Source organism: Lemur catta, chromosome 16 (assembly GCF_020740605.2).
Source record: "Lemur catta isolate mLemCat1 chromosome 16, mLemCat1.pri, whole genome shotgun sequence".
Classification (NCBI taxonomy): domain Eukaryota; kingdom Metazoa; phylum Chordata; class Mammalia; order Primates; family Lemuridae; genus Lemur; species Lemur catta.
This window is the reverse complement of record NC_059143.1, coordinates 7,340,617-7,362,035: the sequence shown is the minus strand read 5'-3', so window position 1 is coordinate 7,362,035 and position 21,419 is coordinate 7,340,617. Positions and strand designations below refer to the sequence as shown.

Genomic DNA, 21,419 nt, shown 5'->3' with positions numbered 1-21,419 from the left:
TCATAATAACTGCATTCCCAGAAAGTTATTCACCCTCCCAGATTTTAAGTATTTGCTTAAGTATTTGGAGCTTGCTTACAAGAGAATCCTAAGGTAAATTATTTTGAAAAGTAGATAATTGTAAATAAAAACTAGTACAGGATTTTTTTTAAAAAATAAAGGCACATATATATTTTTTTCTTAAGTGAACTTCCAAAGTGTACCACCGTATCTGGACTCAGTGGCTTCCGAGGTTAAGTCACTGTCATATGATACACCTTTTACTCTAAGGAAAGATGAGGACAGCATAATCTTTGGTTGAAAAATGAAGAGTATGCTGCAAAATTATTATGGTAAAAACAAATAATAATCAAACACTAAAGCCCACTGTCTGCTGGACATGGCACATTTCGCAGGGAGCCAGGTTTTATTTCGAGTGGCCTAGCTTTAGAAAAATCAAAAATAAAACTTCCATGCAGTAGTGGTCACTATTTTTGTCCATCAGGCACTTGGCCCTGTCATATCCAGGGCACTCACTGTTGATTTTTGTGGTGGCAACTATTCCTCCTAACAAACAGCTGTGGAAATTTCAGCCAACAGGGTGTAGCTGAAGGGGGGAGATGATTACTAGGTTTCTAGTTTACCCACAAATCTAAGGCCATAGGCTTAAAGTAACTCAGTAATTTTAGTTGTGACAAGTTAATTTCTTTTGAAAACGCTGCACACCTTTCCAGGTTTGTGGGGACATGGTTGAGCTCTGAAGAGACCTCCCCCCCCCCACCCCCCGGCCATCAGCCCCTTGGATCGGTCTGACTTCAATTAGGAATGAAATTAATGGCATCTGTCCTTGAAATGTCTGGCATGATTTCGGGATTTTGACAAGAGGTCATATTCCCTCCAGGAAAAAGCACTCACCTTGTTCCAGGCTGTTTCCCGTTGTTAATGCTGCACATTCGTTTAGAGATGACTTCCCCATTTTCCATGCTTAAAAAACAGCAACAAACCACCCAAGAAATCAAAATGACATGGTTTTTAAGGGCAACAGCTACCTACTTAACATGTGCACCACACGCGGTGTGTCCTTCCTGAATTAAGCATGAGCTGGGTGGATGTGAGTTTGTTTACACAGACTTGCTGCCGATTCATTAAGGCAGAGCCGCAGACCTGTCCCCCACTTTGCCCGAAGCACTCTGCATTAGGTGGCTTTAATTGCCGCGCTGGAGCCGCTGGGGGGCCTTCCCTGTCGCAGCACCTGGTGCAGAAGACATAGACACTCCACTTCCCTCCAGCAGGGACCCCGGTACATCTGCCAGGACCTGTCATTATCTAATACTTCCTTGTCACCACCGCGCATCCCCTTTTAGCCCTTGTGTTCTGGGAAGGGACCCTTGTTGGTTTTCCTGGCACCTGCCGATGGCTGTACACCTGGCATGGAAATGGCGCTGGAGTGTGCTGTGATTATTTCCCCGCTTTAATGAACCCACCTGAGGGACATTTCGTTTTTATCTAGTTGCCTGTTTCCCAGGCATTCCCATTTCCACCGTTTGTGTGGAGATGCAAAAACTCTGTTGTGGTGTTGAACTAATCCATCTGCCAGAGTCTCATAACCAAATCTGCAGGACTCCCACAGGAGATTTTTGCACCGGTAATTTAAGCTAATGATTTCTAAACATATTTAGTCGGTTTTATGAAGACCTCATTAAAATGTAACTGTTTATTAAAAATCCAAATGAGGTCTCGCAGTCATTTAGCAAAATTATTATTGAGTCACTGTGAGTGGTTCTGATAACAAATGATGAAATGTTTGGAGCTGAGAGAAGCAGGGACCGGAGCTGCTAACCTCTGTCACAACAGGGGAGGACAGGGAACTGCCTACGTGGGTGCTTTAAAGAGTGTTATCTACCCAAAGAGCCTGACCTCAAATTCCTTTCTCAATATTTGTCACTAAAAGAGTAACAAAAGAAAAAAGTTTAAGATGAACACTAGACATCAGAACTTTCTAGTTCACATTCAAAGAAGGCATATTAAGATTCCAACTGCCACCCCTGCCACACACAAAACAAAACACCTGCTTTTCTGCAACAGCTACCAGATCCAGGATAAATGGAAGGAGCTAGAGAGAGACACGGTTGCCCTTTTATAAAAAAAAATGTGCAAGTATTGCTTAAATAGCAAGAACTTAGGCAATGCCTAACAATACAAAATAATAGTAATACTTTTTGCTATAAAATTTCTCAAGTTGTTCCAGGACATCCAACTCATACAGGAAAGGGAAGAGGCAAATTGTTTTTATTTTTATTTATTTATTTTTTTACCACACTCTAAAGACCTCGGAGGCAAGTTGTTTTTATAGACGTTTCTGCAAGTGTTGTCTTGAGCTCTCACTGTTACCTTCATAGATCTTTTTAAACAAACTGGATTCTTAAGATTGATATTTTGTGACCTGTGTAATTACAGTTTTAGCCTTTGATTAATTTATGCTCATTCAACAAACACTCCTCCCCATTCTTACCTACTGTCCCTCTTTCGGCTGTGGTAGGGATGAAGCCGCTCCAAGCCTTACCTCCCTCCCGCACCTCATCTTGAATCTCTGACTGCCCACTGGCCAGTCTCCACCTGCGTGTCCTGTGACTGCCAGAAAGCGCCTCGGAAACTAAACTTGTCATTCATTCTCAGACCCCTGCTCCCTACTACCTGTCCTTATCACACAAGCTTGAAAAGGAACTTCATTTTGTGCTCCTCCCAGTCCAGTGCTGAGCCATATAAATACCATGTGAGCAACGTGTCTGCCTCCTGCTCTCATGGGGCCGTCACCAAGGCTCAAGAATCCACAGTCTTTCACGAGAGCCCTGGCAGCGACGTCCACGCTGGCCACCCCAGTTTCATGCTGTCTGCTACCACCGTTCTATACATGCTGCTCATTAATTTTTATAAACGTGACGTGCCATTCATCTGTTCAAAATCCTCCAGTGATTCCTGTTGAATCCAGAGTAAAGTGCAAACCTCAGTGTGGTGTAGTCTATACCCTTCACATTTTAGCTGCAATCGACCACAGTCTAACTTACTTCTTACCATTCTCTTACCGGTGTTAAAAATGCCAGGCAATATGAGGATGGTTTTATATCTGGGTTCTCAGTTCTGTTCCGTTGGTCTGTGTCTCTGTTCTTGTGCCAGTACCATGCTGTCTGGGGGATGGGCACACTTGTCAGGTGGTGCAACAACAATTTAACCAAAGTGTTTGTACCCTGTAATACTCTGAAATTAAAAAAATAAAATAAAAGTATGTTATTAAAAAGAAAAAAAAATGCCAGGCAAAGTATTTGCCATTTGCCAAACACACCCTTTACTCTGTTCCTCGTGCCTTTGGTGCTGTGTGCTCCGTGCACAGCAGGCTCTGGCCCCTCTGGCTGATGGGACTGAGAGATCGACTTCTGAGGCTTATGTAATTTGTATTAATTTAAATTTAAATGTCCACATGTGACTAGTGGCTTTTGTTTTGGACAGTGCAGTGACAGAGCAGGCCCTTGCCTTCTTCCCTCTGCCTGCTTAAATAGGGCCCCTCTTTCAATACTAATTTAAAGTTCCATGCTTTCTAAGAAAGAAACCTTTCTTTATTCGCCAATCATCTGTTTTCTCTAGCTCATCGACATCCCTTTTTTCTGTCTCTCGGCATATTCTGTCCTTCAGTATGAGTTTTAGCCGACTCTGCCCTTCCCAGTTTGTAGAAAGTCAAGGAATCAGAAACCCTTGGGTCACAGTTTGGCTTCCAGTGACGTCTGTCTCTGAGCCCCAGACGGGATGGGAATGATACACTGACACGCACCTTCCTATTTCACGGGGTCACTGTGAGGATTAAAAACTGAATTGAGCGTCTGTTGTGCTTTTCTCCGCTTTTGCAAGCTGACCTTCTCAGCCGCTCCTGTGCGCGACCACCACGTGACGGTCCTTCCGGCTAGGCCAGTAGAAGCAGTTGGTCAAGAACCCTTTCCCTAAATTCGGCAGAGATAGTGGAGGTCACAGCTTTCCTTCCATTCTGTGGGTCACAAATTACCTGTTTCTGCTGGAAATAGCAGGACTTCCTGAACCAGCATTATAATAACTTTGACAGAAAACCAGGAGTGAAAGAGGAAGTCAGCAGTAGCCTGGGGTGATTCCCGTCCAGGCACTGCCACACTTCACGCCACGTCTCCCCAGCGTATCCGTGGAGGAAGGGGACACAGTGTCCGGCTGTCCTTTAGACCTTCTGCAGACCCCTCCGTGCCAGCCAGCTCCTCCAGGAAAGATTCCCCAGCGGCCCCGCTGGACCTAGAGGTTTTCGCTGCCCAAAGATCTCAGTTCCCTTCTGTAAAAAGTTAGAATATTAACCGAAGAGCTCGATTTGTCTTGTTCACCAATTAGCCCAAAGATAGGCTCACTAATCCTTTGTCAGCACAATTTAATCCAACATTTAGTGACATACTTACTGTATCTATGGCACCAAGAGATCCAAAAATGTTTATATTCGCGTGTCCTCAAGGGACATCACGTGGTGATAGAGAACTGTGTGTGAACAACTCACTGACACACGTGAGTCAGCATGTGACAGTATTAACAAAGGGGTTCATTCTGCCTGCGGGGACGTGGGACCTCATGGACCATGTGGTAAGGAGCTGGACCTTCACAGGAGGAAGGATTTTGAATGGCAGGAGGGAGACAGGGACCACTTCAGCAGCACAAGGAAGGAAAAAGGGAGCAGTGGCAGATTGAGAAAGGGCGAGTGGCCTTCGGGGGGACAGGATGCTGAGGCTGGGAAGCCAGTTCCCGGCTGGCCACGAGGGTGTGAAATGCCTTTCTGGGAAGGAGGGGAAAGTAGTAGAAAGTGTTTCTGGAAGGCATGGAGGGGGTGAGTCACACTTGCTAACTGGTGTTGCTGAGACGCAAGATTCTGGTACCCAGTAAGGAAAGGTTGAGAAGGGCTGTGGAGACAGCTGAGCTAGCAGGTTAGGACAAGCTCCAGGTGAGGGACAATGTGGGCTTGAGTTTGGGCAGTAGTTTGGAGGGTTTATGGGAGACTTGCAGTTTGGATGTCATTTGTTAGGGGTGCTAATAAGGGGAAAGGAGGTTTGTCTATGAACCAGGGTTCCAGCCATTGTGGCTTGCTTGATACAAGGGCTGGTAACCAAGAAAGCATCCCTTTCCACCCCACCCCACAAGAAGAGTAGGCGCAAGGAGAGGAAACGTGATTCATTCTGGACACGCTGACTTTGAGAAGCTGAATGAACTACAGTGTGGGATTTCTGCAAAGCTCAAGAGAGAGATGTGAGCTGCAGACCTAGAAACAAACGATGAAATTTCAGATTCCTCCTTCATTACAAGCATCTTCTGGGTGCGGGGCTTCGGGCTAGACTGGGGAGAGCAAGACACAGTCTGAGGGACAAAAGACAGGCACCCAAAAAAAGCGCACTGCGAGGTGAGAGCCGCTGTGGGAGGCACAGCAATCCCGGGCGGGTGGCGAGAGGAGAGACGGGCTCACGACAGAGCTCGGGAGACCGTTTCCAGCACAGTCAGGGGAAGGAGAGCTGGGAATGGTTGGAAAAGGAAAGCAGGAGATACAGGCAAGAGCTAGGAGACCCAGAGTCATGAGAACTGAGAGAGGATAGGGTGTTGGCAGGGAGGAGAGAGGGACCAGTGTGTTCCCAGCCAGGAGGCCAGGGAACCAGGGACAGGGCGCAGACAGTAGATAAAACGCACAGAGCCAGGCATCCCGCTCAGTGTTCCCACGGCCTCACTGCCCATACCTCAACCCTGCCACTACATGGAACGACTCCTATTTTCAGAATTAAGAAACTGAGGCTGAGTGAGGTTCAATAATTTGGCCAAGGGCACAGAGCTAGAATTGACATCACGGTCTGTCCAGTCTCGTGCTGGCTCCAGCACCCCATGGCGCCTCCCCATGCACACCGGAGAGGTCTCTGGTTCGCCCCAGGTTTCCATGGGCTGATGGAACCAGGAACTCGCCGGCAGTGGAATAGTGGCTAAGTGTGTGGCAAAGACGCAGCCGTAGCTTGTTCTTGGAGAAGTGAGTCGAGGGAGAGAGATGCCCCTAGGAGAGGCAGCAGTAGTTATAGTGTGTGTGTGTGTGTGTGTGTGGTGATAGGGTAGACACAAGCATAACTGAGAGTCTGAAATGAAGATGTCATTGGAATCTGAGACTGAAAGTACAAGAAAAGAGGGGGAAAGAGACAGGAAAATCACAAACGAGGTGGGAGGGGACTCCTTCAGTTAGCAGGTATGTGCTGCATGCACAGCTGTCAACGTGGACAGTCGCAAAAGGCCGGGGCTGTAAAGATAAAGTAAGTGTGTCCCTGTCGGCAGAGATGGGGAGTCAGACAGCGTCATTAAATCCTGTGCTGAAGATTTCACGAGTGCTGCGGTAGTTCATAAAACAGGTACCTCGTCCAGACTTGGCGTCGAGGTTGGAGGGGGTCGTCGATAAATGCTTCCCTGAACAAGTAGTGCCTGGAGCTGAGTGTGGGAGAGCAAGTGGGAATTAATCGGCCGAGAAAGGAGGGAAGGGTGTTCCAGGCAGAGGCAGCCGCAGGACCCTGGGGGAAGCCGCAGACGTGTTCAGGATGAGCGTGGAGAGAACGGAGGCCGTGCCGCGGGGAGCCGGCTGTGCCCCATGGGGACCTGGGCTTCAGCTTATGAGCAACAGAGAGCCCCAAAGGATTCAGCGGGGAAGTGGCCCAGAGAGAGACATACTGGCGATGCCGCCGAGGCAGAGTGGGTCGTCTAAAGGTAGAAAATAGCCATCGGACTTAACAAGGAAACAAGGAGAAGCTCATTAGCAACCTTTGGCCTCTGTGGTTGCAGAGGGAGGAGCCCTTTGCCTGTACGCAACAGAAACCAGCTCTGGCTAATTTAAGCCAAAGGGAAAAGAACAGTAGGAGCTCACAGTGTTGACGAGTAAGACTTGCAAAAGACAGGAAAGGCGGCACGGCTCCAGAGGGCCAGCGAGCCGCGTGGGTCTCACGCCGGGCGGGCTGCAGGGTGCCGGTGCCAGGAGGGTGGGCTCGTGGCCTTCTCCCGGTGCTCAGGGTTCCAGTAACAAGGACAGAGCATCTGACCCCCGGGGTGGTTTGTGTGCTCATCCACTGCCATGCATGGCCCCTAATTGACAAGCCACCCGCTGGGGAAGAAGTAATTCCCCAAAAGGAAGTCAAGGACTCATTAGGAAGGATGAACGGACGAAATGGATGTTGACGGACCAAATCACGCATTCTCTGCGAGTGGCAAGCCCTGAAGCCGGCCTGCAGCGTGCAGGCGGGAGTGGAAGATGAGGATGTGTAGACTGAGTTTAGACTTGTCTGGAGCTGAGCTGGGAGGGGAAGAGAGAAACGGGGCTGTAAATGGAGGAGCATTTACAATGAAAGGACCTTTGTCAGGAGAAAGACCTTTGACAATATCTGTGTTAAGGAAGAGAATCAGGAGAGAGGGCGGGATTGGGAATCTTGGGAAGTGGGCAGCTGGTGGGTGTTTGCCAAGGAGCAAGAGGGCAGGGACCCGGGGCACAGGTCTTCAGCCTTACAGGGATGACATCTTTTCCTCCGAGTTTGCGGAGAGAGACAGGCGTGGACAGACTTAAATAAATTGAACCAAACATAAACAAGCTTGAGACGGCACCTCTCCTGGTAACACCGGTCTTGCTGGTGACATAAGGAGCAAGGCCGCAGCTGAGAGGCTGGAGGGACCAGGAAGGAGCTGTTCTAGGGACACGGTGAGGACACGGGGAGGGGTTAGCCTGGAGGAGGAGCTGGCCTCCGCTCTGGGGAGACGGTGAGGATGGGGCAGATGTAAGCAAGACTCGGGTGACGGCAGCAGGACGCAGATGGGCTGGGATCCTGGGACAGCCATGATGGCCGCAGTCCTCCGGGAACTGCAGGGGCTGGAACTCTGCGGGATGGGGAGTTGTGAGCATTTCTAGGTGAACTGAAAACCAGTTCTTACCCCCAGCCTTAGTTTTCACGCCCTTGAAATAAAGGGGAATTGACCGAATGAACTCTAAAATTCCATATGCATATGAAGAATATTTTTCTATTTGTTGTTCGCATGTTGGTGAAGAGAGATCCATTTGGATGACAGAAGCATCCGTGGTTCAGACTGTGGTCGTCCACACGGCTTCCAAACCCTGGGCATTTACTGTGCCGGGTCTGAGTACCAGCAGTGGGAGAAAAGCACTGAGTCTGGGTTGTTTAAAGGGAATGATTCGGTACAAAGATTTGAGGAGTGTCGCTTCCTCAGGAGAGAGCCGTCCACTCCTGTCCCATCTGCACTGTTATACGTGAATCCTGTAGGTCTGGAAGGGAATGTCGCGGTATAATTAGGTGCCAGTGAGACAAATTCTGTCAGTCATCAATCTATATTTTAATGTATACAGACCATAAAAGATGCTCAGTCTCTAATTTATAGACCTTCTTTTGAAAATAATTGAATCTGACTATAGTAAACTCCGATTTTGAAAGAATACGTTCTTTTCAAAAGTTTTCAAAATTGCTTATAACAATCCCCTGGTTTATCCACTGGCACAATAAATCAATCGTACCCCGCAAGCACATTTCTCTTTCTTTACCCAGCGATCAGCAAAACCACATCTGTTTCCTGCGAGGAGAGGACGAGGCTCCTTTGGAGAACTCTCACAATCATTTAATAGAGGTATCTGCACACACCCCGTCGTGTTCTGTGTAACTGCAGGTGTGACTTTTGCATCTGGAAGGTCTCCTTGTGCACAGGAATCATCATTTTACCAAAAACGTTCACCTGTCAGAGAGAATTAGCACTTCACGTCCATGTCCGTCAATCCAATTAGGACAGCACATCCATTCAATTGAAGGGTGAACTGTAATAGAAAGAAAATGCACAAACAGACGTAAATGCAAAGCAAGTTTACTTAACTAGGAAACACTTCATTGACTACTACATTGGGTGGTAATTTTGAAAAATAGGAAACTAAAAGAAAACAGATACTCTCAGACTAAAGCAAGGAAGAAACCGTATGACTTTACTCTTCAGTCTGATTGAAGGCTTACTAAGTATTTTAAATACTAAGTACTGGATTTCATAACTTAAAGCAATGAGGTTTCTTATATAAAATTTCATATCTGTAATGCTAACCCCAACTTCTGTAAACTTTATTCTGATAGTATTCCTGTAAATAAACATACACACATATTTTTATATATACACACACATTTTAGTTTAAACCTAGCTATTATAGGCAACTAGACTGGATCTCTTTCCCAGCTTCCACATTCCCTGTACCTGGTAAGTTCTTCCCAAATGCATGCATCTCTTTCTCCCCCCTCTGCCTCCCATGCACCCACAGCCTCACCTCAACCTCAGAAATGTTCTTGGCTCTGTTGAGAACAGCTATTTGTTCAAAGTGCAGACCACTGTGTCTCTTTCTTAACTCTGAATGAGTTGCCCCAGTGAATTAATGAATTTCCTGTGGGGAAGAGAGGGTCATTCTCATATCTTTCTCTCCCACCTCCTATGTCTCTGCTGTGGCCAGTGTCAGAAACCTTAACCCCCTGGAGTCTTCGTTCGTCTCTCCTGCTGGTTCTTCTCCCTGGCATGCATGTAACTGGTTAACTAGCAGGTATCAGGTGACCTCCCAACCTGCTTCGGGTGAAAACCGGAGAATAAAAGAGAGAATCCTTCAAGACATTTACAATCTGCATAGAGAGGTGTTAAAGTTGTGTAAAGGAAGGAACAACACACATTGTGCTGCCATGTCGCCCTCCCCCACCAGACCACGGCTGCTGTGGGCAAAGGCCAGGTGATTCCTCTGTAAATCCCCAAAGGCTGGACGCAGAGAAAGCATCCAGAGAATTTTTTGGAGAGGCAGGAGAATAATTACAAAGGAGCACGTAAGCTAGTGCAGAATCACCGTACAAGGGGATCTCTGCTCACTGCTCTCCTTCCCGAGATGCCTGCTACGCTGGGAGGACAGACGAGCCTGCAGCCACAGGCTCTGTAATGTATTCATCACGGATGTGAGTGAGGTGCACTGCAGCTCCATTTGCCATGACAGAAATATAGCTACATTTAGCCTACGTGATTAACCCTTCTGTATTAAGTTCTTGGTAATTCAGCCTAATCTATCATGTCCCTTTAAAAAAAGCAAAAGTCATTTTTACTCAAATATCAATGAATTACAAATTAGGCTTTGGAGACAATTCTTTATGTGCTATAAGTCATCTGACACTTTGTGTCAGCCATCTCTAATATTGCCACGGTGGCAGGATATTGCAGGATCAAAGCAAATTTGCAGGTCTGAATAGCTAGTGCTTCTCTGAACACGCTCTCCCGGCTCCCCAGGTAACTTCAAGCTGTGTGCAGATCAGCTCCTTAACATTCTCTGCCGAGCCTGGAGACGCCTGTGCCTCCCGCCTGCTTCCGTGGTCACCATTGTCAAGCCCTATCGCTTGCTTTCGGCAGACACTGTTGCTGCTTTGCCACAACTGGCCAACCCTGAAGAATCCTCACCTGCACCTGTCTCTGGGTTTCTTGTCTCTTTGCCATTTTACTGCCCTGGGCTTGGATCGTCTGTTTTCTCCCTCAGTCACCTGTAGCTTTGACTGCCATAGTCTGGGTGCATGTAGGCAGTCACCTGCCTTTGTGTCTAAAAAGTGCTTCAGAGGGCAGAGTGCCTGTGTGTGTGGCAGACGGACAAGTGTGCCCGGGACAGATGCAGCGCAGCCTGAGAGCTGTGCCGTGTGGCCCCAGCACTCCCTGCCTGCTCGGGCGTGCACAGCTGGAGTTTCTTGGCACCGTCATTGGACGCGATGCAGGATGGTCTGAAAGCTGTGATGCCCCTCTCCCCTGTTCTGCTCACGTGAGTGCTTGAAAGCCAGTTTTCCCTCCACCCTGCGCACAGCAGGCATATCCTATTCTTGGACAATGCCTGGAAAGCAGGAAATGACATCTTTTCTTGAATGCAGAATTCTTCTTTCTCTTCTCTACTTTCCGATGTCCCTTCATCTCCTGAGCCCTCGCCCCCCCTTTCCCTGAAGGGCGAGGGTTGTCTGGCCCAGTACACATGCGAGTGACGCTGGGGCCTCCCAGGAGAGCAGGACCGAAGAGACAAAATAATCCAGTGAACGGGTTGAGAGTCTTCACACATTGGTTCAGATTAACAAAGTGGTAAGACGTCAGTACCTCTGCTTTAGTGTCACTAATTAAGGAAATAAATAAGGAAGAATTTAATTCAATAGGCTATAGACAGCCAGAATTCACTGCCTCAGAATTTTCTCTCTGAAAGTGTCTGCCACACGTCTAAGGCCAGAGGGGGACACCAGCCTGTGGCGTAGGCCACGGCTCCCTGTCTTTGGACCAGGTTTCCAGCAGCGAGAAGGGGGACCAGCTCTGGACACACCTCTCGGGTAACATCCGCTCGGAGAACCCCCGTCCCAGCTGACAGGACGACGGTGTGGCCGGTGCTTCCTTATGCCTGGATCACAGGTTATAGGCCTCGGGATCAGGGAGTGTGCATTTGGGTGACATTATTTGACGGTGGAGGGGCTGTGGGTTGCAGAGGCAGACTGGTCGCGTTAGGCCATAGCGAGAAGAGGAAACAGAGACGAGTTGGCCACCAGGGACCTCACGGGGCTCCCTGCCGGGAGTTACCATAAAGACGCAGAGTCTGGGGCAGAAGTGCTGCAGGTGACAGTGACGTGTGTGGGGCGTGCTGCCCGCAGAGGGGACGGGACAGTGTGCGGAAGTAGATGTTTCAGACTATGACACTGTTTGGATTTATGTCTTTTAGCCTCAGACTGTCTACTGTAAAACAGAAACAGAACCCTTATCACTTAAAATTCCAGATGAAACAGATAACTTTTTATTCCAGAATAAGATGCATTCATTGTCTCAACAAAGATAGATTCTTTCCTGACGTCATAAGGTGGAGAGAATCCGAAATGAACCAAGAATGTGTAGGAGCTTTAACCCGTTCCACGGGCTGCATCATATACTTCACATACTTAGAACTCTGTGCCGTTCCGTTACGAATTAGGCGGTCAGAGACTTGTCCCTGTATTCTTCAAAGCCTTTCGCTCTGTTTAGCAGCCCCTGTGCTCACTAAGGAAGAGGGCACCAGGACAGGTGAGTGTAGTGAGGCCTTCGTAAGTTCCTCTCTCTTGCTGTTGTCACCCCTCGAGCCATTTACTTCCCCTAAGAGAATGACTGGGACAAGTGTGTACCCCAGACTATCTGACAGGCATTTAGCCCAGATCAGAATCTGTGAAATTAAAGTTCTTTGTCTTCCTAAGCCTGGTATAGAACACAAAGCACCAGGTGTCATAAGAACTAGGGCACCCGGAGCTCTGCACTGAGAGCTGTTCCCTTCCCTGTGACAGGAGTGCTGGCGTGATGCGCCAGCCAACGCCGACGGCCGCTGACAGTAACGGGACGTTTGTTAATGTGCCCACTGACGTGGCAGGTCTTTAGATCATCACAGCGACTCTGTGGAATAGTCAGCATTGTCATAGCCCAGATAATACACAGACTTAAAGACATTAAGAAACTGGTCCAAGGTCACATTGATTTGGACCGGGATTTGAACTCTGGAACCCACACGCCTAACTTCTGTCTTCCACAGAGCAACATTCTAGAGTCACATAATCAGATAATTGTAGGACTCAGAATGCTTTTAATAATCGTGTGGTCTAGGATCCTCTTTTGCAAATAAGGAAACTGAGGACCGGGATGGTTCGGTGATTTACGCAAGATCACATGGCTACATTGTAACAGCCCCAGGCCCTCCTGCCTGCCAGCCAGTCTTCCTTCTGCTATACCACACTGTGTCATCATTAAGTGTTCTTTTTAAGAGAGACTAAAAACTTTCATTATCAGTGGCCCATAAAAATAAAATTCTATCCCTCTAGAAGAAAACAGTGTGTGCATGTGTGTGTGCGTGTGTGTGTACCTGTGCAGGCATGTGTTTCCAGAACATTCTAGGTCTGTGACTAAGCCAAAGTCCTTGCAACTTGGGAGACACAGGAGACCCAGTCCCTGACTCATCAGTTCTAAGAACCTAGAGTGTATCCATCCGTTATGGTAACACCCAGGTCTGAAGCTGCTGCCCTCTGCAGGCAGTGGGGATGGAGTTGCCTAGCACATGGTCGGTCATGAGCAGTCACCTGAACTACCCACTGCTCCTAGCCCCCCATACCCAAGCCACTCACACATCCCTTCTTGCAGCTCGTTTGCACCTCGCGCTTAGCAGCCGATCTGGGCAGGGCAGCTGGCTCAGCTGCAGAGAGCCCCAGGGTGGTGCCAGTGATTACGTGCACTCACACAAAGGGACTAGGTACCCTTTAAAAATGCTAGCCCTGCAGAAGTCCATCCCCATGCCCTCCCCCTCCTCTTGAATACATCCTTCCCATCCCAGCACCATTCCTGTTATTTCAAAGCATAGCACCAAAAAGTGCAGCCAGAACAGATCAGAAGTAGCTGGTGTCACGAGACAGGGACTATTTCCTGCCATTGGAGGATCCCACCCTTCTGGGCCCCCAACTGACAGGGACTCAGGACCACTCAGGCTGCCCAGATATGCCCTCTGCCCACTTCCTCAATCTGGAATGTCCTCCCCCTTCTATCCACCCATGGAAACAGCATTTCATCCTTCTGGACTCATTTGTAACGTAGTCTCCCTTATGAAGTTTTGAATCTCTTCCTTTGGAATTAACGTTCTTCTGACTTCCAACAGCAGTTTTCATTTTTAAAATGTTAAGAATATTTACTTGTACCAAGCCTATTCTAGGTGCTTTACAAAAAAAAGAATTTAGTTAATCTTCATAACAGTTCTCTTATTATGCCATTTTACAGATGGGAAAATAGAGCCACAGAGAGGTTAGGTAACTTGCCCAAGATCACACAGCTAATAAATGGGACCTGGCTGTGGACCCAGACAGTGTGGCTGCAGGGAGTATGCTCTTGACCACTAGGCTTGCCTTTCATTCTGCCTTGAGTTAGCTTTGTTATTTACGCATCTGTCTCTTCTTGAATGTTAGACTCGTATCTCATTCTTCCCTGTACCCCCAGCAATGCCTGGACTGGGTTCTGCTTGTCACAGGCTTTCGAGGCTGTCTGAGTGACTGGCAGGACAGCCTGGACACACAGCTCTGAGTTCAGGCACAGGCTTTGCCACGGTGTTGATTCCTTAAATCTTCTGTCTCTTATGTCTCCTAATTTCACATTATACATTTGTAAAATAGGGATAATAATATGCATTCCACAAAATTAACATGAAGGGGCATGTTATCAGATAACTTTAGGAGTTGGAATCATTTTAACCACCACATAATCTGGTATCCTCTTTGGCACACAAGGGAACTGAGGGCTGGAACGGTTCTGTGACGTGCAGAGTCGTAGGTCTACACTGTGACCCTGGCACAGGTGAAGACTGACAATGAGAGAAAATAGGACTTTTCTCAACAGATACATCACGTATCACTCTCAGAAATATCCTGTCTGATGTATCCTGGGGCATATATATGTATTCTAATAATGTTGTCATTGCTCAAGAGATTTCTGAAATTCTCATTTCAGAATAATCTTTAGAGTATGTGACACAGTCTTTCTATTGCCCTTGATGGTGGCAAATCTCCCTCTTTTGGCAGAAGGACTTAAATTTGGGGAGTGGCTAAAAGTCAAAGCCGAATCTTTTGAATAAAGTGGGAACAAGCAGTCTGAATAGCTGTGACTCCCGAAAGTCTGGCTGCCATTGGGATGATGTTGCTTTCCGATCAAGTTTTCATCCAAACGAGATAAGAGAGGAAAGTAACAAGACAGATTTCTCGTATGGTTTGTTAAGACGACACTTAAAATTCCACAAGAGACATTAGGCTGCATGTTTCTTTATAGCTGATGAAAACAAGTGTTAGGGATATGGATGTGAGTTTGTGCTTATTAGAACTATTGCATGCCCATTAAGTAATAATATTAAGTAATAGATGCAATTGTAAAACCACAGAAAGCCAGGAGCCTGAAGCCATGAAAGAGGGATTTACTTAGGATATGAAGCTATTTTTCCCAAACTCAAATCATCCAGACCTCCAGTAGTTCTTGATTTAGTGCCAGCGTTGACATAGTGTTCAAGGACGTTGCCCAAGGGAACCCCTCCACCCCAGACCAATGAAGCCAGTCTGGAAGGGAAGAAACTAGGAAACGTATTATAAGCCAGGTACTTATACAAAGCCTTTATGTAAACATTTTATCTCATTTAATCTTCACACCCTCCCTAAGAAATCAGTGATATTATCCCATATTATGCATGAGAAACTGAGGCTGGGGGGGATGTAAGTCACTTGGGGCAACAGAACAAGTTAGATGGAGAAAAGCAAACGCACGTCCATCTTACTCCGTCACCCTGAGACTAGCTAGCACTATCTCTGTTTCCAGGATATTTAAATGAGAGAAATTTTTGTTCCTGTAAGACCTCTGAAAAAAATGTTTTTGGATACAATAAATCTGTTCTCTTGGAAACAAAGCTGGCAGTGGCTCCTGGCTGGGGCTCTGTGTGTATAAACTGGCTTCATAGCAGTGCTTTGCTCTCGGGGTCCAATATCTCCACCAAAGCTGTGCTCAGCAGGCCCCCAACACAACTATTAATAGAAGTGTGGTCACTCTCTCTGGGGATGTCTCTTTCAAAATAAAGCAAAACAAACAGAGAAAGAAGTCTGTTGAAAACTCTTGACAAGTCGAAACTTACAGCTGTCTTTTTCTTTTTCCTCCTTTCCACCACTGTAAAGTTGTGTTTATCGGATCATACTATGGTGCCCCCAACTTAAGAGGATCCTTCCCAATCATGGGTTTCTTAGCAAAATGAGTCCTTGTACCCAAGCACGTGTCCATCAACAGAACTTCGGTTCTGCCCTAGGCTCCTCCCTGACGCAGGGAGGGTTGGTGATTCCGGTTCCAGCAGAAACGTAGCAGCTTGTGGTCAGGGCCAAAGGCTGATGATGCCTTCGGGGTGTGCGTTCTGCTCTGCCTGCCCCAGCCCCCGAACCCCAGCTCCTCTTCCGCCCTGCAAAAGGCAAGGCTGAAGTCATGTCAAGCTTCCCGCTTGGTTTCTGTTGCAGAAGCAAGGCCTCCTCGCAAGACTGAGCAAAGTATAGGGCACCTCGAGTTCCGTCCTCCCCGAGAGCCCTGCAGCGGGGGTCAGAGCCAGGCTTGGGCTCCGGCCTCTCCTTTGCCACCACCCAATTTATTGCCCAGAGCAAGCCCCTCGCCCTCCCTAGGCCAGCCTTTTGCTCCTCCGTTTCAGAGCATGAGGAAGTAGCAGAAATGAAAGGACTGAGACCAGCCCTGGCACTTGCCGGCTGTCTGCACAGGCAGGTCCTGTGCCCCCCTTGAGTGGCTACACGAGCCATCCAGTGCGTCCAGCTCAAAGCAGCAGGGGACTGTAAGGATGGAAGTTGCCATGATCTTGACAATGAGTGTTTGGAAACGGTCTCTGGGATTCCTCACAGCTCTATTTGACTTGAATCTTCCACCCCCAAACACGGCACTTATTTCCTAATTTCTGTTGGGACTTAATCACAGCATACTAAGGGGAAAGGGGACGTGCCAGCCTCTCTCACGTCCTCTCAGTCCTCAGAACAGGTTGAGGGACAGAGGAATAAAGGCAGCAAGGGAGTTTCCTTTGCCTCCCCTCCGCCCTCACAAACCATACAGGTTGTCAGTGCTCGGCTCTGTGCCTCCTCCTCCAGGAAGCCCTGCCTCTCCTCTCCTGCCTCTTCGTGGGCTCCTGGCCCTCTGAGCCCCTGTAGTCACCTAGGGTCCAGACCACAAAACTTTCACTTAGTAATAAGAATTTCCCATTCGTTGAGCATTTATGATGAACTGGGCACATGGCCAAATGTTGTCATCACATCATGTCACTTAATCCAGCGGTTCTCAAACTCGTCAGCACTTTGGAACCTCCTGGAGAGCTTCAAGAAACTACTGCTGGGGTGCCTCTGCCCCACCCCAGACGCCATGACTGAATTGACCCGGAGTGTGGCCTGGGTTTTGGAATTTGTTAAGACCTCCCTCCCCGCAACCAAGTGATTCTGCTGTGCAGGCAGATTTGGGAACAGCTGACTGGCTCTTAGAACACTCTGCCAGAGGAGCCATAATTGTCCCCTCTTTACAGAGGGAGCACCTGAGGTCGCCATCCCCACGCTCACATCAGCCCCCCGGCCCAGCCACACTCTGCAGCCCGGTTGTAACTCAGTCCTTGCTGCTCCGAGTGTGGCCCGCAGACCAGCAGCATCACCTGGGAGCTTGTTCCAAGCGCACATTGGCCGGCCCACAAATCCAGACCTGCTGAATTTGTTCCGAATCCCTCCAGGGGAGTCTGATGCCTGCTGCAGTTTGAGAACCGCTGCTGCAGCAACGTCAGGGTGTTCTGCAGGTCACATTAATGTGCGGCCCACCCGGGGAACTAGGGCTCTAGCCCCCTGCCCATCCTCTGACTTTAATGTGCGTCGGGATCATCTGGGCTGCTGGTTAAAAATGGCTCACCTCAAAGATTGTTTTTCCCAGGAAGTTAGAAATCCTGGCGTTTACAGCGCTTTCTGTACTGTTTCATGTCTGTGAATTTGAAAGCCAACAAAGATCACCCCTTTGGAGCAGGGACCACATCATCTACTCCTGCTGCCCTGGGGCGGTAATGAGCAGGCGGCAGGCTCTGTTTGATTGATGGCCTGGTGGAACCTGGCTGGGCACTGGGGTGATTAGCGGATCCCGGTCGCCCTCGCTTTCTGGGCTGCAGGCTGCTGCCTTCCGCGGTTAGAATGCGTGGGAGGTGCCGGCTCTTGTGGAGGCCGCGCAGGTGGGCTGGGCTGCAGGAGGCAGCTTCCGGTTCTCGGCTCCTGGGCTCCAGCAAGGCGCCTAAAACCAATGGTTTTGGCATCTCCCAACGCAGACCTTAGGGGACAGGGGGCGCTGCGAGCCCCAGACTCTCCTGACTTGGAAAGCCTTCATCCAGAGAGAAGAAAGCATACTTTCTCTTCCTTTCCCTTTTTTTTTTTTTTTAATGCAAAATAATAACTTGACACAAGTCCAAGCAGTTAAAAAGATACTAAAAGAAACCCAATTCAGAATGGTTTTTAGTAGGCTGGAAACAGATGTAACAAACCATTTCAGGATATTCTGGGAGATGAGATGGGGAGGACCGGATTGGAAATGGCTCGGCTGCCTCTGCGGGGCCGCCCAGCCAGGTGCCCGCGCGGGCGGGGGCTGCACCCCGCTCGGATTCTGGAAGGAGCCAGCCCCGCTTCCGTCCACCTAATCCCCGCCTCGTAGGAGCAGGAGGCACCGTGCCGAGCAGTGGGCAGCAGACTGAGTTTTCTTGCGGTTGTTCACTTGCTTGGCTCGGAGAGCGGCGACACCTGTTGGGCAGGGGCACGCTGAAGGTCACAGCCTGGGCGACCCAGCTGGACCTCGGCCACCCGCTGGGCGCCCCAGGCATCAGGCCTGCTGGCAGGGGCGTGGGCGCGGTGGGCTCTGGTTTGGGATGGGACCCTATGAAACTCGCCCAAGGGGGAGCTCATCTCTCAGTAGTCCCCAAAAGAAACTGAGCCTTCTGTACATGCGAGGGGCCTCTGGCTTCCCTGATTTCAAGGCGTTGAAGCACCCCCTACTCATAGTGAAAGTTCAAGGATGGAGAGAGTAAAGGAGTTTAAATAGGATAATAGTGACCATACAAAATGCCGTACGTCAATTGCATCCTATAGTCAGTAAATTCATTTTTATTAAGGTACATCTAGGCAAGGTATTTTTATCAGGTAAGATAAACTTGGTATAAAAAGGTTGCAGGTGTGGCTGTGTGTTTTGTTCAATGGTAATTTTCAGAGAAATACGTGAATTTTTAAATTGTATTCATTCCATTGAGAATTTTTATTTTCAAAATGCACATACATGCTGTATTTATAGTTTTATATCTGTCCACTACCTTCTGCTTGCATAATTGAAGTCACTAAAAGGTAAAAGTAAGTTCCCCGATATAGAGGTGAATACAGTATTTCCCATGTAAGCATCTTTGCTAATTAGCATTGGGAAAGTATAGTGTTAGACATTTCATAAATGAAATTATGGTTTCCATCAAATTGGACATCTCTACAAATATCCATGATATGTTCAGGCTGATTTTACATCTAGGAAAGGAGAAATTATTGTCTTACTCTGGGATATTTGAGATGCTGCACAGGTATGATGATGTAAATTTCTGAGGTATTACAGATAAGCGCTTTATAAAGTCACAGATAATGTTCCCATGATGGGGAAAAAAAAGATTCCCAGAGGAACTAAAAACTTAATGAGGGCAGGAACCATTGTCTCATGCTCCACTGAATCTCCAACTCCTAGCGCGTCTGGTGTACATCTTGCAACTAAAGGTAATGAGGCTTACCTGGAACTGCACTGAATCAGCTGCCAGAAAGTTTCATAAAGTAGCAACTGAAATAATGACCAGCCACATGCCACACTGGAAACATTCGTATACTGCAGGGGTTTGGCCTTGTGCGACTGGTCTTCTTTGCTCATATTTCTTTTTGTGACTTTACCAGTCTCGGATTTTCCTTCCTACACTGATCCTGTGACTTTCTCCATGAAATTCAGTTTTATATGTATTTATTGCATATTTAGTGTGTACAGGACACAATGACCAGGTGTTTCAGGGGTTGCAGACATAAGCTGGCCAGTGATGAATATCAAGCATTGTAAGAAGGGCATCACACTAGGCTCAGAACAAGCATGTTTCAGCAGGGAAGCAAAGAAAGAGTTCACATCTGCAGAGGAGACTTAGGAGGGCTGCTCCATTTGAGATGCACTTTGAAGAATAGGAAGAAAATCTTCAACTGGGAAGAAATGGGTGGGAGGAGAACATTCTAAACAGAAGGAATGGCACGAATAGGAGTTTGGATCATGGGGTATGTTTGGGGATTGGGAATAATACTTGTCCTTGACGTAAAATCTATGTGGATAGAAAGGACAACAGTAAAAGATAAGGCTGAAAATGTTTGCTGTGGCCATATTAAAAAAAAAAAAAAAAAGTTCTTCCATTCCAGGCCAAAAAATTTCTATTTTATTTCACAGACAGTAGTTGGAAATAGGAGATGCTTGAGCAGAGCAGCTCAGCGACACAGAGATTACCCCGGGAAAGGCCTTTCTGATATTGGAGTGTGTAGACTGCCCAGGCAGGAAGACTCCAAAGCCTGAACTAGGATGTGGCAGGGGAAATAAAAAGTTGGAAAACACATTTGAAAGCTATTTCAAAGACATTCCTAGATGTGGCAACTGGTTGGGTTTTGGAGAAGGAATCACCACTTTTTGTGCCTGGGTGACTGAGGAAATCTCTGTAGGAAACCGTAGCATTAACATGGGATGTCAGGAAGAGAGCAATGGATGTGGGGCAAAGAATTCTTTTCTAGACATGTGGCCTTTGAAGTGCTGGCATTACCTCCAAGGTAATGCCCCATAAGAAAAAGTTAGAAATCAAATTCAGGCTGCATGTGGTAGCTCACGCCTGTAATCCCAGCACTCTGGGAAGCTGAGGCAGGAGGAAGGCCTGAGGCCAGGAGTTTGAGACCAGCCTGGGCAACATGACATCTGTACAAAATACAAACAAATTAGCTGGGCATGGTGGCACGGGCCTGTAGGCCTGGCTACTCAGGAGGCTGAGGCAGGAGAATCTCTTGAGCCCAGGAGTTCAAGGCTATACAGCAAGCTATGATGATGCCACTATCCTCCAGCCTGGGTGACAGAATGAGACCCTGTTTCTAAAAAAAAAAAAGAAGAAGAAGAAGAAAGAAAGAAAAATCAAATTCAACACATGGAGAAACACGGCTAGAGTTACAGAATAGAAATTCACCCATGGATGGGCAGGGATAGGAATGGATGAAACTGCCAAGAATCCCAGAGAGGCAGAAGAGGCCAAGAACCAGGGCTCGAGATGTCCACGTGTCCCTGCCCAGCCTCTGATCGTGCTCTCCTCTCATCCCACGCTTTCGCTGATGTCCGGAAGAGCCACTAGATTTTTAAGAAAACCAATTTGCAAGGAGAAGCCAAGTCTAACAAATTGCTTCTACCTGAAAAAATCCTTAGGTTAGAGGCTTCAGATAATATGGAAAGACAGTGTTCATATGTTATGAAGCTTTGTTTACTGAATTTACATAGATTAAAATGGATCTGTGGTTCTAACTTGAGAAAACCACATAGCTACTTCCTTCTTCAGGAAAAAATAACTCTTTAGTGTTGATTCTGATTTTCTGCTCATTCCTCAAATTTTTTTCAATTTCTGAAACTAGAAGGAAATTTAGAAAGAACTAATAAAATTCAGAAGAACTAAAATATTGCAAACTTCCTTTCATAGTTTATTTTTCCAGCCATTCCCTGAGTAGAGATGCACAGGAAATGAA

The 21,419-nt window shown here is 47.6% G+C and overlaps 1 protein-coding gene across 5 annotated transcripts in view; it reads left to right on the top strand.

Moving 5' to 3' along the window:
- Window positions 1-21,419, top strand: part of PTPRM (protein tyrosine phosphatase receptor type M) — a 773,614-nt gene that overhangs the window by 719,317 nt on the left and 32,878 nt on the right. The window lies entirely within an intron of this gene.